This window comes from Spinacia oleracea, chromosome 3, assembly GCF_020520425.1.
Source record: "Spinacia oleracea cultivar Varoflay chromosome 3, BTI_SOV_V1, whole genome shotgun sequence".
Lineage (NCBI taxonomy): Eukaryota > Viridiplantae > Streptophyta > Magnoliopsida > Caryophyllales > Amaranthaceae > Spinacia > Spinacia oleracea.
This window is the reverse complement of record NC_079489.1, coordinates 87691799-87706877: the sequence shown is the minus strand read 5'-3', so window position 1 is coordinate 87706877 and position 15079 is coordinate 87691799. Positions and strand designations below refer to the sequence as shown.

General features: G+C 33.9%; 1 long non-coding RNA gene across 2 annotated transcripts in view; it reads left to right on the top strand.

The window, feature by feature from the left end:
- The window catches only part of LOC110777561 (uncharacterized), a 54583-nt gene extending 50086 nt beyond the window's left edge, over positions 1-4497 (top strand). For both annotated transcript variants that reach the window (XR_008929540.1, XR_008929541.1), the window contains exons 4-6: positions 2538-2721; positions 3876-3968; positions 4167-4497. This is a non-coding gene — a long non-coding RNA (uncharacterized lncRNA). The remainder of the gene's footprint in view (positions 1-2537; positions 2722-3875; positions 3969-4166) is intronic.
- The last annotated feature ends 10582 nt before the right edge of the window (positions 4498-15079 follow it).

Sequence of the window (15079 nt, the reverse complement as noted above, 5' to 3'; positions counted from 1 at the left end):
GACGATATATTCAAGATAGACTGTCAGGACCAGTCCTGTGACTAAGAAATGTCTATCAAGTGAACTTGAATGTCAAAGGTTGAAAATGGTCCCTGGTCGGAGTTTTCTATAAAATTGGACGCATAGAAAACGTTAGACGATTAGAATGCAAAATGACTAGTAGTTCTGTTTCTTGAACTATGTGGACATGGCAATGTCATAATCATTTGCATAGATACTTACTTTGGGAAGACTAGTATCGGACAAGACCTATGAAACTTTACTGTAAGAGATGAAAATCTGTCATAAGTAAATTTCATTAAAATTATTAGACACTAAATCCTCAATACCTGAGTGATTTGAGATTACTTGTTTGAGAACTGGTTGCTTTGACGTTGACCAACCGTCGCACCGTAAAAGGAGGCTATAAAGGCAACGCTCAGGTAATCACCTATCAAACGAAGTCTAATCTCAAGATCGCAAGATTGGGATTGTCCTCCCATAAATCGGGATGAGATGCTTAAAAGTTGTACAAGGCCACTCGGAGAGCTAGAAACTGTGAAATGCATGGCCGTGCTCGGATGAATCATAGGCTATGATTATCTGTTTATTTGATCAGTTGAACTCTGAAACCGAGAAACACCTCTGGACATAATAAGGATGACAACGCTTACCTTATGATCAAGAGCAAGCATCGAGCGACAAAGGAATTAGGAAATGCACACTTGTCCCTAAGGACAAGTGGGAGACTGAAGGAAATAATGCCCTTGGTCCAAGTATGCATTCTATGTTAAGTCTAATAAATGCGGTTCAGTATTAATTAACAAGTTGATAATTCAGTGAGATCAAGTGAGCTGAATGCCTAGCTAGAGGCCGCTTCAGTTCAAGTGGAATTAATGATATTAATCCACAGCTTACTCTTGACTGAACCCGTAGGGTCACACAAATAGTACGTAAACGGATCAAGTATTTAATGGCATTAAATACTCCATCTATGGATATTCGGAATCGACGGATCTTGGTTTCAGTGGGAGCTGAGATCGTCACAGGCAAGAAATGAATACTCCGGAAACGATGATATTGCCGGAAACGGAAATATGGATCGTATCGGAAATATAAATATTATCCAAGTCGTAGATGTTGCCGGAAACGGAAACATCGTACGTATCGGAAAATATTATCGGAAATGGAAATATTGCCAGAATCGGAAATATTGCCGGAAACGGAAATATTGTCAGAATCGGAAATATTATCGGAATCGGAAAATAATTCCGGAAACGGAAATATTAAATATTTGTTCGAAACGGAAATTGATTCCGGAATCGGAAATATTAAATATTGTTCGTATCGGAAATGAATTCCGGAATCGGGAATTTAATCGGAAGCGTATCGTACGAATTAGCATCGGACGAGGCCCGCTAGACGAAGGCCCAGCACGAAGCCAGGCCGTCGCCCAGCGAGCCAACGCGCACCATCACACGCCAAGCCTCGACCAGGCCCAGCGCAAGGCCAGGCCCAGCCAAGGCCTTGGGCGCGCGCGCGGGAGCACAGCAGTGGGTCGAGCGCTGTGCGCCTAGCGTGGGCCGCAAGGCTTGCGCGGGTGTACGTTGCTCGTGCAATGCTTGTGCGGGAATCCTGAAGCAATCAGGATTAGAAGTGTGATTAAATCCTAAAACTATTAGATAATGATTATTTAATTAGAGTCCTAGTAGGGTTATAATTAAATAAATTAGTATCCTAATAGGATTCCAAAACCCTTTCCATAACTCTATAAATAGGTGCCTAGGGTCACATATTTTCAGAGATTATTCAAGTATTCAAAGTGAGTTTTTGAGAGAAAATTCAGACACATTTCTTGACTATAAGTGCCGAAAATCTTTAGTACCTTAAGGGCGATTCTAGTTGGTCAATCTTAAGGCGGATCCGGACGTGCTGTGGACTATCTACGGAGGGACGACACTTGGAGTCCTAAAGACTTGTTCTTGTTCGGTTCGGGCGCAGCTAGGGAAGGCACGCAACAAAGAGTATGCATCTAAACTATGCTATATGATTATGTGTAAATAATATGTATTCCTGGCTAAATGGTTTTTCCGCATGATTTATGAATTGTCATATGTATCATAACCTAACACATATGTCTGGTGTCTTCATTAAAAGCCTAGTCTAGAATTTAGACTGGATATCAAAGCGGTTAGAAAACTGAAGTAAATATACAGGTTACATATAGTGCAGCTTTTAATGTGTTATCCCGTGTGTACAAGTTTCTTGCAGCAAGTTTAAAGATTACAGATCCATGCCGTTACTTCTGGTGTTAGAAGTTACCAGTAGAGTGAACATGTTACAGGCCAATGCACATTGTTTACCGTAAAGTCTGCATTTTCTCTGTTGTTTTTGAGTCCGAGGATCAGTACAACGTCTTTGTAGCATTGTAATTTGGATCTTATTCTGTGATGGCTAGAAAACCTTATCAGACTCACAGGAGTTTTCTTGTAATATTCTTTATACTTCATATTACTTTACTACTCCGTAGTCCTTAATCCATGTTCATTTATTTTCAGACTAAGATTCCAGCTCTAGCTAATTAGCAGGTCATCCCAGAGAAACTACCCTATAAGTTGCATAGCCTCTACCTATTGTACTCTCCTCTGTTCCTGCTACCAACTCATCTCATTCATCTGCTGCTGGTGGTGCTGCTGGTGCTGGTCTAGCAGTGTTTTGTGCTGGCAGGTCTATGCTACTGAGGTACTTCATCTCTCATACTTTAATTTTAAAGTTTTTTGTCTTATTTTGCGTCTCTCTTATGCTGAGCATTCAGCCATTGTCTGAATTTGTTGGTCAATTAGTGAATCTCATCACATGTATGATCTTTAGTCCATTGTCGAGAAATGTCTTGAAGACTTATTTGATAGATCCCGAGATTGGTCTTGGTATTTAAAATATTCCCCATGTGCTTAAATATGTAATATCTGCAAAATTACTTAGAAACAAATACAGTTAAATGCTGCAACACATTGAAGTTTAACCACCTTTATACTACAACGGAGTTACTTGCAATCCAATATGCAACCAAGAAACAAGAGTATAAATCCTGAAATCCAATATGGCCGAATAGGGTCATTTTTTGTATATTAAAAAACCAGTGAATAAGCATGGTCCTTTCCATTGACAGTTAAATTCCATCCGTTGATGTTTCCAACCCTACATCAAAATTCCCCTGCAAAAACAAAATGAGACGCAAAACTAAATTGATGTAGTCAGGTTGTTGTTCCGGGTTCTTGCTTTGTGGAACAGTTGATCTTTGTTAGCTTATTACTGGTTTTGAGTCCTCCAACTAGTGAGACGCCTAATGGATAAATAAGTACATATACGTCTCATCTTTGATTACAGCTGAAATTTTAATGAGAGCAAGAACAGGTTGAAGTTTACTGAAACTGTTGTAAGAACCTTTAAGTTAGACAAGAGTCACAATCTTGTTGTTTGCCATCTGCTAGCTGTTTATAACTGTATACTTCTGCTACAAATCATTATTAAGGAGAGTGGTTCTTTAGGAAGTATCCTTATAAGTTAGTACGGGACTATAGTTGTCTTGGGGAATAAGTTAGCGGGTTAGTTACGGAAGAAATACTACATATAGAGAGCTTATTAGAGGGGGAGAGTATGTTGAGTATTATGGAAAGTAATCAGAAGTTTGTAGCTTGGGAGAATTCTATTCCTCTCGAAAGATTAGCAAGGCTGTAATTGGTGATTAGTCACTTGATTAGCGTTAATAAGTCATCTCCTTACTTGTTCTCCACTAATCATCTTTCTTCCTCCCTTAATCTCTCTTTTATGCCATTAATCTACTATTTTTGGTCTGTTATCTATGCTAATTCACAGCAACTTGTTAATTCTGACAGGTTGGCACAGTTCTTCTCAGTTGTGCGTTCTTTTATGATATATTTTGGGTCTTTGCTTCCAAATGGTTCTTCCATGAGAGCGTTATGATCATGGTGAGTTGGGTTGTCTTGTTTAATAGTGAAGGTGGTTGTTTCTCCATTCCGCTTCAACTTTAAAGCAGATTTTTTATTAGGGCAGATAACAAATCCAATAAAAAACAGTTCTAGACACCATAACAAATTTCAACTTCCATTCGGCTTTATATCCTTTAACATATACCTATTCTAATCGTTTTTATGTCTTGTATGCAGTATTTCCTCAAGTTCCTGCCACTTATTCTCAAGCGATGATTGACGAGACACGGGATACTTTGGTTACATATTTTTCAAGCAAAAACAAGTTTTCAATGATAGATTGGTGAAGATGAAGAAAATGATATTTTGGACGTTGATCATGAATGATCTTTGTAGCTAGTGCATATTGACACTTTCTAACAAATGTTTTGCGAATCTCATAGCAAGTTCATACATTTGAAGTATTCTTTTGGATTTAAGCTTGTGATTGGAGTTTGGAGAATGTTATATATTACACTAGTTTTATTTAATTTATTGGTTTGGAGAACAAGAAGGTACATTGGTCGGTTTGGAGTATTTTTATGCATATATATAATATAGAGTTAATGGATTTTTACCATTAAATTGAACCAATTTGGATATTGGATGGAATCTAATAGGTACCATGTAATTTGAAAATATATTATGTGTCACTAATTTATTGGTTGTACCAGCCATTTAAAAATTAATAATAAAAAAAAAAATCAAAAAAGCCAGATATTTAATAAATCTGGTTTCTTAGATTGCACGTTTATAATAGAGGAGCATCAAAGAAACCGTATATCTTAAAATACAGTCTCTTTAAAAAAAATCAAAGGAACCGCATATTTCCTCAATTCGATCTCTTTTTCTTTGTATTTAAATTCACAGGAAATGATCTAAGAAACCAGTTTTCTGCCAAAATCGGTTTCTTAGATAAATCAAAGAAACCAGGCCAAAACTCCAGTCTCTTATGCTAAGAGACCTACTACCTAGGCACCGTATAAAGTGAGGTTTCTTTGCCTTGTTTTGCCCGGTTTCTTAGGCTATTTTTGTAGTAGTGAATAAGCATAAAAATACCATAAAAATAGGTAAAAAGCGCGAATTTCTATTGCATTCTACCCCCCTTAAAGAAAACGAGTTACGCCCTCGTAACTCATCTCAGGGAATAACTTTGGGTATTTTTCATTCAACGAATACTGCCCCGAATACTATATTTTTGCTAAAATCATTCAAGCAAGTGGGGCTTCTGCACTTCTTTTCAAACAATGCCTCAAAATGTGCCATCTTAATGCTCACATGATAACTATTGTTGCACGAAAATTCAATCACATCTAGATGGTTTTCCCAACTACCCTTAAAGTCAATAACACATGCTCTCAACATAGCTACCATTGTTTGGTTAGTCCTCTCAATGTGACTATCAGTTGCAGGGTGGAAAGCAGTACTCATTTTCAACATTGTCCCCAAGATTCAATTGGACCTTTTTGCCAAAATTTCAGACTATTATGGTCGTTAAGGATCTTACAAGTTGCCCCATAAGGTAATTTCTCCAAATCTTCAAAGAGAATACAATAGCAGCTAGCTCTAGATCATGGGCAGGGTAATTAGTCTCATAAGGTTTCAACTGACACAACACGGTGCGGAGGTTAATCGCTCTTTTAAAATCTTGAAAGTTTTCACACATTTCTCACTTTACTCAAATTTTGATTCCTTTTTCATTAGATATATTGGTCATTGGTCTTGCTATCTTCGAAAAGTCTCTCGCAAACCTCCTATAATAGTCAGCTAGGCCTAGGAAACTTCAGATATCAGATACGTTCTTTGGAGTAGGTCACTCACTCATAGCTTGAATCTTAGCAGGATCTATAGAAACTCCTTCTTCTCAACTTTTCCTTTTTACCGAACCTCATTACACCTTTCATGCATGTATAACTTTTGAGCTTAAGGCCCTGTTCTTTTTGGCTTAATTTCAGTTTCGGGACTTATTTGGCAGTTCAGTTCAGTTCAGTTCAGTTCAGTTCAGGAGCATTCAATTCAGTTCAGTTCAGTTCAGTTCAGTTCAGGAGCATTAAGTTCAGTTCATTTTAATTTAGTTTAATTCAATTCAATTTAATTTAATAATAATAATAATTATATATTATTATTATTATTATTATTATTATTATTACTTATATTATTATTTATATTATTGTATTACTTATTATTTATATTGATATTATTATATTATTTATTATTTATATTAATATTTATATTTATATTTATATTACTATATTACTTATTATTATTATTATTTATAACTAATTATTTATTATTTATTAATAATTAATATAATTTATTATTATTTATTAATTAGTTACGGATTATTATTTATTAATTATTTAATTATTAGTTAATAAATATGAATTATTATTAAATATGAATTATGATTATTATTATTATTTATTTTTATATTTTATTGTAATTATTGAGTAATCATTACTGATTATTATTATTATTATTTATTATATAGTTATTTAGTTATTAATTAATAATTATTTATTAGTTATTAGTTAACATTTTTTATTATTAATTATTTTTTATTATTTATTAATTATTATTTATTAACTATTATTTATTAATTATTATTTATTAACTATTATTTATTAATTATTAATTATTATTATTATTTATTATTTATTTTTGTTACTTATTACTTATTACTTATTATTTATTACTTATTTTTTATTATTTATTACTTATTATTTATTATTTATTATTTATTATTTATTATTTATCATTTATCATTTATTATTTATTATTTATTATTATTATTTATTATTTATTATTTATTATTTATTATTTATTATTTATTATTTATTATTTATTATTATTTATTATTTATTATTTATTATTTATTATTTATTATTTATTATTTATTATTTATTATTATTATTTATTATTTATTATTTATTATTATTATTATTATTTATTATTTATTATTTATTATTTATTATTTATTATTTATTATTTATTATTTATTATTTATTATTTATTATTTATTATTTATTATTTATTATTATTTATTATTTATTATTATTATTATTATTTATTATTTATTATTATTATTTATTATTTATTATTTATTTTTATTATTTATTATTTATATTTATTATTTATTATTTATTATTATTTATTATTTATTATTTATTATTTATTATTTATTATTTATTATTTATTATTTATTATTTATTATTTATTATTTATTATTTATTATTTATTATTTATTATTTATTATTATTATTTATTATTTATTATTTATTATTTATTATTTATTATTTATTATTTATTATTTATTATTTATTATTATTATTTATTATTTATTATTTATTATTTATTATTTATTATTTATTATTTATTATTATTATTATTATTTATTATTTATTATTTATTATTTATTATTTATATTATTATTTATTATTTATTATTTATTATTTATTATTTATTATTTATTATTTATTATTTATTATTTATTATTTATTATTTATTATTTATTATTTATTATTTATTATTTATTATTTATTATTTATTATTTATTATTATTTATTATTTATTATTTATTATTTATTATTTATTATTTATTATTTATTATTTATTATTTATTATTTATTATTATTATTTATTATTTATTATTTATTATTTATTATTTATTATTATTATTTATTATTTATTATTTTTTATTTATTATTTATTATTTACTACCTCCGTTTCAAAAAGATCTTTACAGTTACTATTTGCACGGACTCCAATGCAATATTTAACTACTAATATATCCAATTTCGTATGTGAAAAAGTTATAAAAATTTGATATTCTGAAAATACATTTCGAAGTCAATCTAACAAGCTCTTACATGTAACGTTTTGATGTGTACAATGGTGAGAATTTACGGTCAAAGTTTTTATACTTTGGACACATTTTCCAAAGTGTAAAGAACTTTCTGAAACGGAGGTAGTATTATTTATTATTTATTATTTATTATTTATTATTTATTATTTATTATTTATTATTTATTATTTATTATTTATTATTTATTATTTATTATTTATTATTTATTATTTATTATTTATTATTTATTATTTATTATTTATTATTTATTATTATTATTTATTATTTATTATTTATTATTTATTATTTATTATTTATTATTTATTATTTATTATTTATTATTTATTATTTATATTATTATTTATTATTTATTATTTATTATTTATTATTTATTATTTATTATTTATTATTATTATTTATTATTTATTATTATTATTTATTATTATTATTTATTATTTATTATTTATTATTTATTATTTATTATTTATTATTTATTATTTATTATTATTTATTATTTATTATTTATTATTTATTATTTATTATTTATATTTATTATTTATTATTTATTATTTATATTTATTATTTATTATTTATTATTTATTATTTATTATTTATTATTATTATTTATTATTTATTATTTATTATTTATTATTTATTATTTATTATTTATTATTTATTATCTATTATTTATTATTTATTATCTATTATCTATTATCTATTATTTATTATCTATTATCTATTATTTATTATCTATTATCTATTATTTATTATTTATTATCTATTATCTATTATCTATTATTATTATCTATTATTATTATTATCTATTATTATTATTTATTATTTATTATTATTATTATTTATTATTTATTATTTATTATTTATTATTTATTATTTATTATTTATTATTTATTATTTATTATTTATTATTTATTATTTATTATTATTATTTATTATTTATTATTTATTATTTATTATTTATTATTTATTATTTATTATTTATTATTTATTATTTATTATTTGTTATTTATTATTTATTATTTATTATTTGTTATTTATTATTTATTATTTATTATTTATTATTATTATTTATTATTTATTATTTATTATTTATTATTTATTATTTATTATTTATTACTTATTATTTATTCTTTATTATTTATTCTTTATTATTTATTATTTATTATTTATTCTTTATTCTTTATTCTTTATTATTTATTATTTATTATTTATTATTTATTATTTATTATTTATTATTTATTATTTATTATTTATTATTTATTATTTATCATTTATCATTTATCATTTATCATTTATCATTTATCATTTATTATTTATCATTTATCATTTATTATTTATTATTTATTAAGTTCTGTTCAGTTCAGTTCAGTTCAGTTCAGTTCAGCTCTAAAGAACAGGGCCTAACTTTTAGCTCTTTCACCAATTCATATATTTTCTCCCATCTTTTCAAGACAACAAATAATTTTTCATTGATTTTCCTCACTCTAAACTAAACTAATGAAAACCCTAAAAAAATGAGAGAAAACTAAACCTAATTATTTTCATTGTCAAAATGGTACGAAATTTTCTATTTATATTAGGCTAATAAAGAAGAAAAGTAAATAATAAAAAAAGAGAAGAGAAAAAGAGAAGAAAAAGAAAATCTAAAACTACTTTTTAAAAACAAATTAATGGAGGAAAAATAAATGGAAAAGAAAAAAATAAAAAAAAAAGGAAAGAAGAAAAAGTTAAACCAAAATAAATAAATAAAAAACAAAATTCAAAGGAAACCAAAAATAAAAACGGAAGGTCAGCCCCCTTCTTCCTTCACTCTTTTCGTCTTTTTCTTCCTCCTCTTTCCTTCCTCTTTTGTCTTCTTCCGTTTATGCTCCCCTCCTCTTCCTTTCGTCTTTGATGCACTGCTCCTCACCTCATCATCATCCCTCATCAACGGCCATCGATCACCGCAAATCATCCATCATCCATCGTCCATCATCGTCATCCAATTCAATCACACGGTTCAAGAACGTTGCTCAACATCATCAATCATCGCAGCCTTCAATCTCAAATCGAATCGTGGCCATCGAATTTCATTAATTCCGTACCCAAATTCGCGCTCAAATGTTCGGTCGGACTCAATGAAGGTTCGGTCGGACTTCGTTCTGGTTTGGGCGAACTCAATGGAGGTTAGGCCGGACCCGGCCTTGTCAGGAACTCTAAATTTTTGGTTCGGTCGAACTCCGTTACAGGTTCGGTCGAACCTGTTTACTCTGTTTTTGCTCTGTTCTTGGCTGCGATTTTTGATATTGTTGTTGTTGCTTGCTGTTGTTGTTGCTTGCGGTTGTTGTTGTTGTTGTTGTTGCGAGGATGGTGGCAGTGTGGTGGGCTGAGATGATGACGGTGTTGGTGTAGTTGTTGGTGTAGGAGTGAGGTGGCATGAGAGAGTAGTTGGGATATGAAGGTGGTTGCAGGCTGGAGCAGGGGAGGAAATGGCATTTGCTTGGTGTGGTGTAGCTTAAAGTGTGCGGTGTAGGATAAGGCGTCCCTTTCTTGACCAAGTATTACTATAAACCGGCCTTTTAAAACTCGCACCTTGATACTCCGAGCATTACCTACACATTAAGAGAAAGATAAGGGTGGAAATCGGAAAATAAAAAATAAATAAAAATAAAACAATAAAACCTAATAACAATAAATAATAATAATAATAATAATAATAATAATAATAATAATAATAATAATAATAATACGTTTTTCTCTCAATAATGGGCGATTAGGGATTAGGGCTTTTTGCACGGAAGTTCATCTCTCCGGCGGGGTCAAGGAGGGTCTCAGGCAGGTCGGCGGCGGGTTGCAGGTGTCTCGGGTTTTTCAGGCGGCTTGCAGTTGTCGGGTTCATTTCAGGCGGGTTCCAGGGCTGTTTTGGTCGGCAAGCAGTGCAGTTTCAGCGGTATTTTGGGCGTTTGTTTTGTCCAGTTTCAGGGTTGTATTCGGTGTTCGGTTTTCAGGCGAGGTTCGATCGGTTTTCAGGCGTGAATTGCGGCTGTTTTGGGAGCATTTTGACGTGGGTTTTCAGGCTGTTCCACGTGGGTTACATTTTTCTGGCGGAGCTCTCATCAGGTCAGTGGCCGTTACGTGGACAAGGGGTTTGTGTGGGTGTTGTGCGCCGTTCAGTGGTGTTCAGTGGTGTTCAGTGGTGTTCGTCAGTGGTTTGTCGCTGTCTTTCACCGGTGTGCGTTGTTGTGTTCGAGTGGCTGTCCGATCAGCGTCGTTCAGTTGGTGTGCGGTGTTTGTTGGTTGTGTGTATTGTTGGTTGTGGGAATTTGTTAGTGTACGAAGGTCGGTGTTCGGAGTTTGAGTGGTCGGAGTTGTTGGTGTACGGAGGAGGCATTTTGTGTTGCTCGTGAGTGTTTTTGGCAGTGTTTGTGACGTTGTTTGTGGCGTGGTGTTTCTGGCTTTCGGTGGTGTTTAGTGTGGTTGTGGTGTGTTGGTGTGTTGGTGTTTAGGGTGGGTGTGGTGTGTTGGTGGCTTTGGCTGTGGTGTGTTGGCAATTCTGGGCTTTCTGTTGAGTTGCTTTGATATGGAGGCTTCCGTGGAGAAGTTTCATTGCCCTTTTGTGGGTCTTAGCGGGTGCCAGGATGGCGGTGGGCGTGGTTTGGTAAGGAGTTCTCTGATCACTCACTTACGGGATCGTCATTGTTGCTCTGATGTGCGGGATGTAACCCGTCAGTCCCTTACTACCAATTTGCAGGTTTTTACTTCGGCTGAGGTTACCTTTCGTCGTATGGGAATTTGGTTATGTGGAGATTGTTTCAAGACGCATACTCATCGTATTAGGTGTCGGCATGGCAGTGGTTCTAGTACGGTTTTTGTGGACCCACCTAATTCTGGGGATGGTATTATTCGTTTTACTCTCTACGGTATTCAAAAACCTCAAGCTCCTGCTTCCGAGCTGTCTACTTCTGATGCGCCTCGAGAACAATATTTTTCTTTTGATGTTGCTCTTCTGGACACTTTATGGTCTAAGCGGTTGCGTTCTGTGAAATCCATCCCTCCCAAATGTCGTTTGGGTTTTGCGCGAGTTCTGAAAGGGGCGCTTGATAAGGTGATTTGCAGACCAGATGACATCGCTTGTTGGGTTCAGTTGCTCGTGTTACCTCTTTGTGTCCTCAAGACTTTTTCTCCTCGAAATAATCGTGAGTGTTCCTCCGGTGTTAGGCGGCGGCAACAGGAGGAGTGTATCACCTCTGCTATTCGTTCTTGGGGTGTGCCTGGCGGTTCTGAGCAACTTGTCATAGACACATTGGCTAGCGTGTCTCCCTCTCTATTGGATGTTGACGATGACCATGATTTGGCGGAGCGTAATATTAAGCAATGCAAGAGAAAGATTTCTGACGGTCACTACACTGCTGCCGTTAGGGTTCTTTCTTCCTCAGGTCTTGCCCCTTACGATGATGCTACTCTTGCAGATTTACAAGCAAAGCACCCTTCCGTTCCGGTCCCTACCTTACCGGATATCCCTGTTGATCATCACCTTTCTGCTTCCTCCGCTGTTGTTTTGGAGCAGATTATGGGCTTTCCGCGTGGTACTTCGTGCGGTAGAGATGGCTTGCGTGCTCAGCACCTTTTGGATTGCTTGGGTGGTGCTGCTGTAGCTGTTTCTGATGAGTTGGTGGATGCTATCACTCAGGTAGTTAATCTCTTTCTTGCTGGGAAGTGTCCCGCTGAGCTTGGAGGATACATTGCTAGTGCTCCTCTTACGCCATTGGTTAAGCCTGGTGGGGGTATTCGGCCTATTGCGGTGGGTACTATTTGGAGGCGCCTTGTTTCTAAGGTCGGGGCTGCTTTGATTGGTCCGCGTTTAGGAAACTACTTTGGAGGTCTGCAGTTTGGAGTTGGGGTTCCAGCAGGTGGTGAGGCCATTCTCCATGCTGTCAATCGGTTGGTTGAGGCTCGTGGGGCCGATGTTGGCCTATCTATGTTATTGGTGGATTTTCAGAATGCTTTCAATTTAGTTGATCGATCGGCTTTGTTGCGTGAGGTTCGGCTCCATTGTCCTGCTCTTTCGCGTTGGGTTGAATTCTGCTACTCTTCTCCAGCGCGGCTGTATTATGGGGAGCATACCTTGTGGTCTTGTCAGGGTGTGCAGCAAGGGGATCCTCTCGGCCCTTTGCTTTTTTCTCTGGTTCTACATCCATTGGTGTGTCGAATTCGAGACTCATTTGATCTATCTCTTCAGGCATGGTACTTGGACGATGGCACTATTGTTGGTGACACTTTGGTGGTTGGGCAGGTCTTGGAGTTGATTTTGGAGGAGGGGCCTCGTTTAGGTCTTCATGTTAATGTTGAGAAGACGGAGGTTTTCTGGCCTTCGGAGGACCCGCGCTGTCGTCTAGAGGGTGTCTTTCCTGCGGATATTGCTCGTCCTGAGCTTGGTGTTAAGTTGCTTGGTGGCCCAGTCAGTACGGATTCTTCTTTTTGTAAGGAGGTTGTTTCGCAGCGTGTGTCGAAGACTGTTGTGTTGATGGATGCTGTAGCCAAGCTTAATGATCCCCAGTGTGAGTTGTTGCTTCTTCGTGCGTGTACTGGAGTTTCTAAACTCTACTTTGCTATGCGCACTTGTCCGCCTCATCTTTTCGAAGCGGCCCAATTATCTTTTGATGTGGCTCTGCGGGCTTCTTTAGAGCGCATCGTGGTTGCTTCGGGACCTGGGTTCGGTGACTGGCAATGGCGCCTTGCCACCTTGCCTTATTCTTATGGAGGATTGGGTGTTTATTCAGCTGGTGATGTTCGGCATTATGCTTTTCTTGCATCCCGTTTGCAGTCTTCTGGTTTGCAGGATTCGCTTCTTCGGCTTTCAGGTGTTGAAGGTCCGGGACCGGCCTTTGATGATGCTCTTGGTCTTTTCAACAGGACCGTGGAGACCGACCTTATGCGTAGCCCTAGTGAGATCGCTGCCCCCAGACTCATGAAGAAATTGGCAGACATATATTTCACGAAGGTTATTGCTGATGCGGAATCCGCCTACTCCTTATCTTCACGTTTTGTTGCCCTATGGAAATCTCAGCAGGGGGATCACTCCTCAGCTTGGTTGCGGGCAGTCCCCATCTCGGGGTTAGGCCAGACTATGAACGGTAAGACTTATCGTTCGGTTCTTTGCTATCGGTTGGGTATTCCGTTGTTCTCTGATTCGACGCCGTGTTCTGCTTGCTCTCGGGTTTTCGACGGGGACATTTATGGGGATCATGCCGTGTCTTGTGCTGGGATTGTGGGTATCAAACATCGTCATAATGTTGTTCGTGATACCCTTTTGGATATTTGCTATCGGTCGGGGATTTCTGCTCGCAAGGAGGTTGATGTTGGGCTGGCTAGTGAGAGTGATGGAGCTCTTCGTCCTGCAGATATACTGCTTTACTCATGGGATGGTGGTCTGGATGTGTGTGTTGACTTGACTGGGTCTTCCCCTATGACGCAATCTGGGTTGTCAGGCTTCGTTCCGGGTCGGGTTGTGGCGGTTGCAGCGCAGCGGAAGCAGAATAAGTATGGGGCACGTTGTAGGGCTTTGGGTTACGGTTTCTTCCCTTTTTCCTTCTCTTCTTTTGGGGAATTAGAGAAAGGGGCTGTTTCTTTGCTGAAGCGGGTCCAGGCGTACTCCAGGGCTCAAGACATTGGGGCACGGGCAGCTGCCCACATTTTCAGCAGGATCGGGTTCGCCATAATAATAATAATAATAATAATAATAATAACAACTAAACAAAATTTAATAGAAATAATATAGAAAAATAATAACGGAAACTAACATAATTAGACTATAAAATTATAAAATAAATAAATTACGAAATTAAGATCTAAGAACTAACAAAAATAGCTAAAAACGCTAAACTAAGCTATCAATAATTAAAATAAGAAATCAAGTAGAAAAAAGGCTAAAAATGCTAAAAACATAATAAAAACGAATCAAATAATGCCTAAATTACTACCCTATGAGGGACATAAATGTCACTCATCAGCCGCCCCTACCCGCCCCCTGTCTCCGCCTCTGCTTCGAACACAAATCAATTTTCGAGAACACACTCGCCCCATTCAATTGATCAAATAGGTCATCTATCCTAGGCAAAGGGTACTTGTTCTTGTTGGTTACATTGTTTAGCACTAAAATCGATACACAATCTCATACTGCCATATTTCTTCTTACATACTACACATGTTCTCCCCACGGTGATGCATTAGGACTAAAATAACCCTTACCGAACAACTCTTGCAACTATGC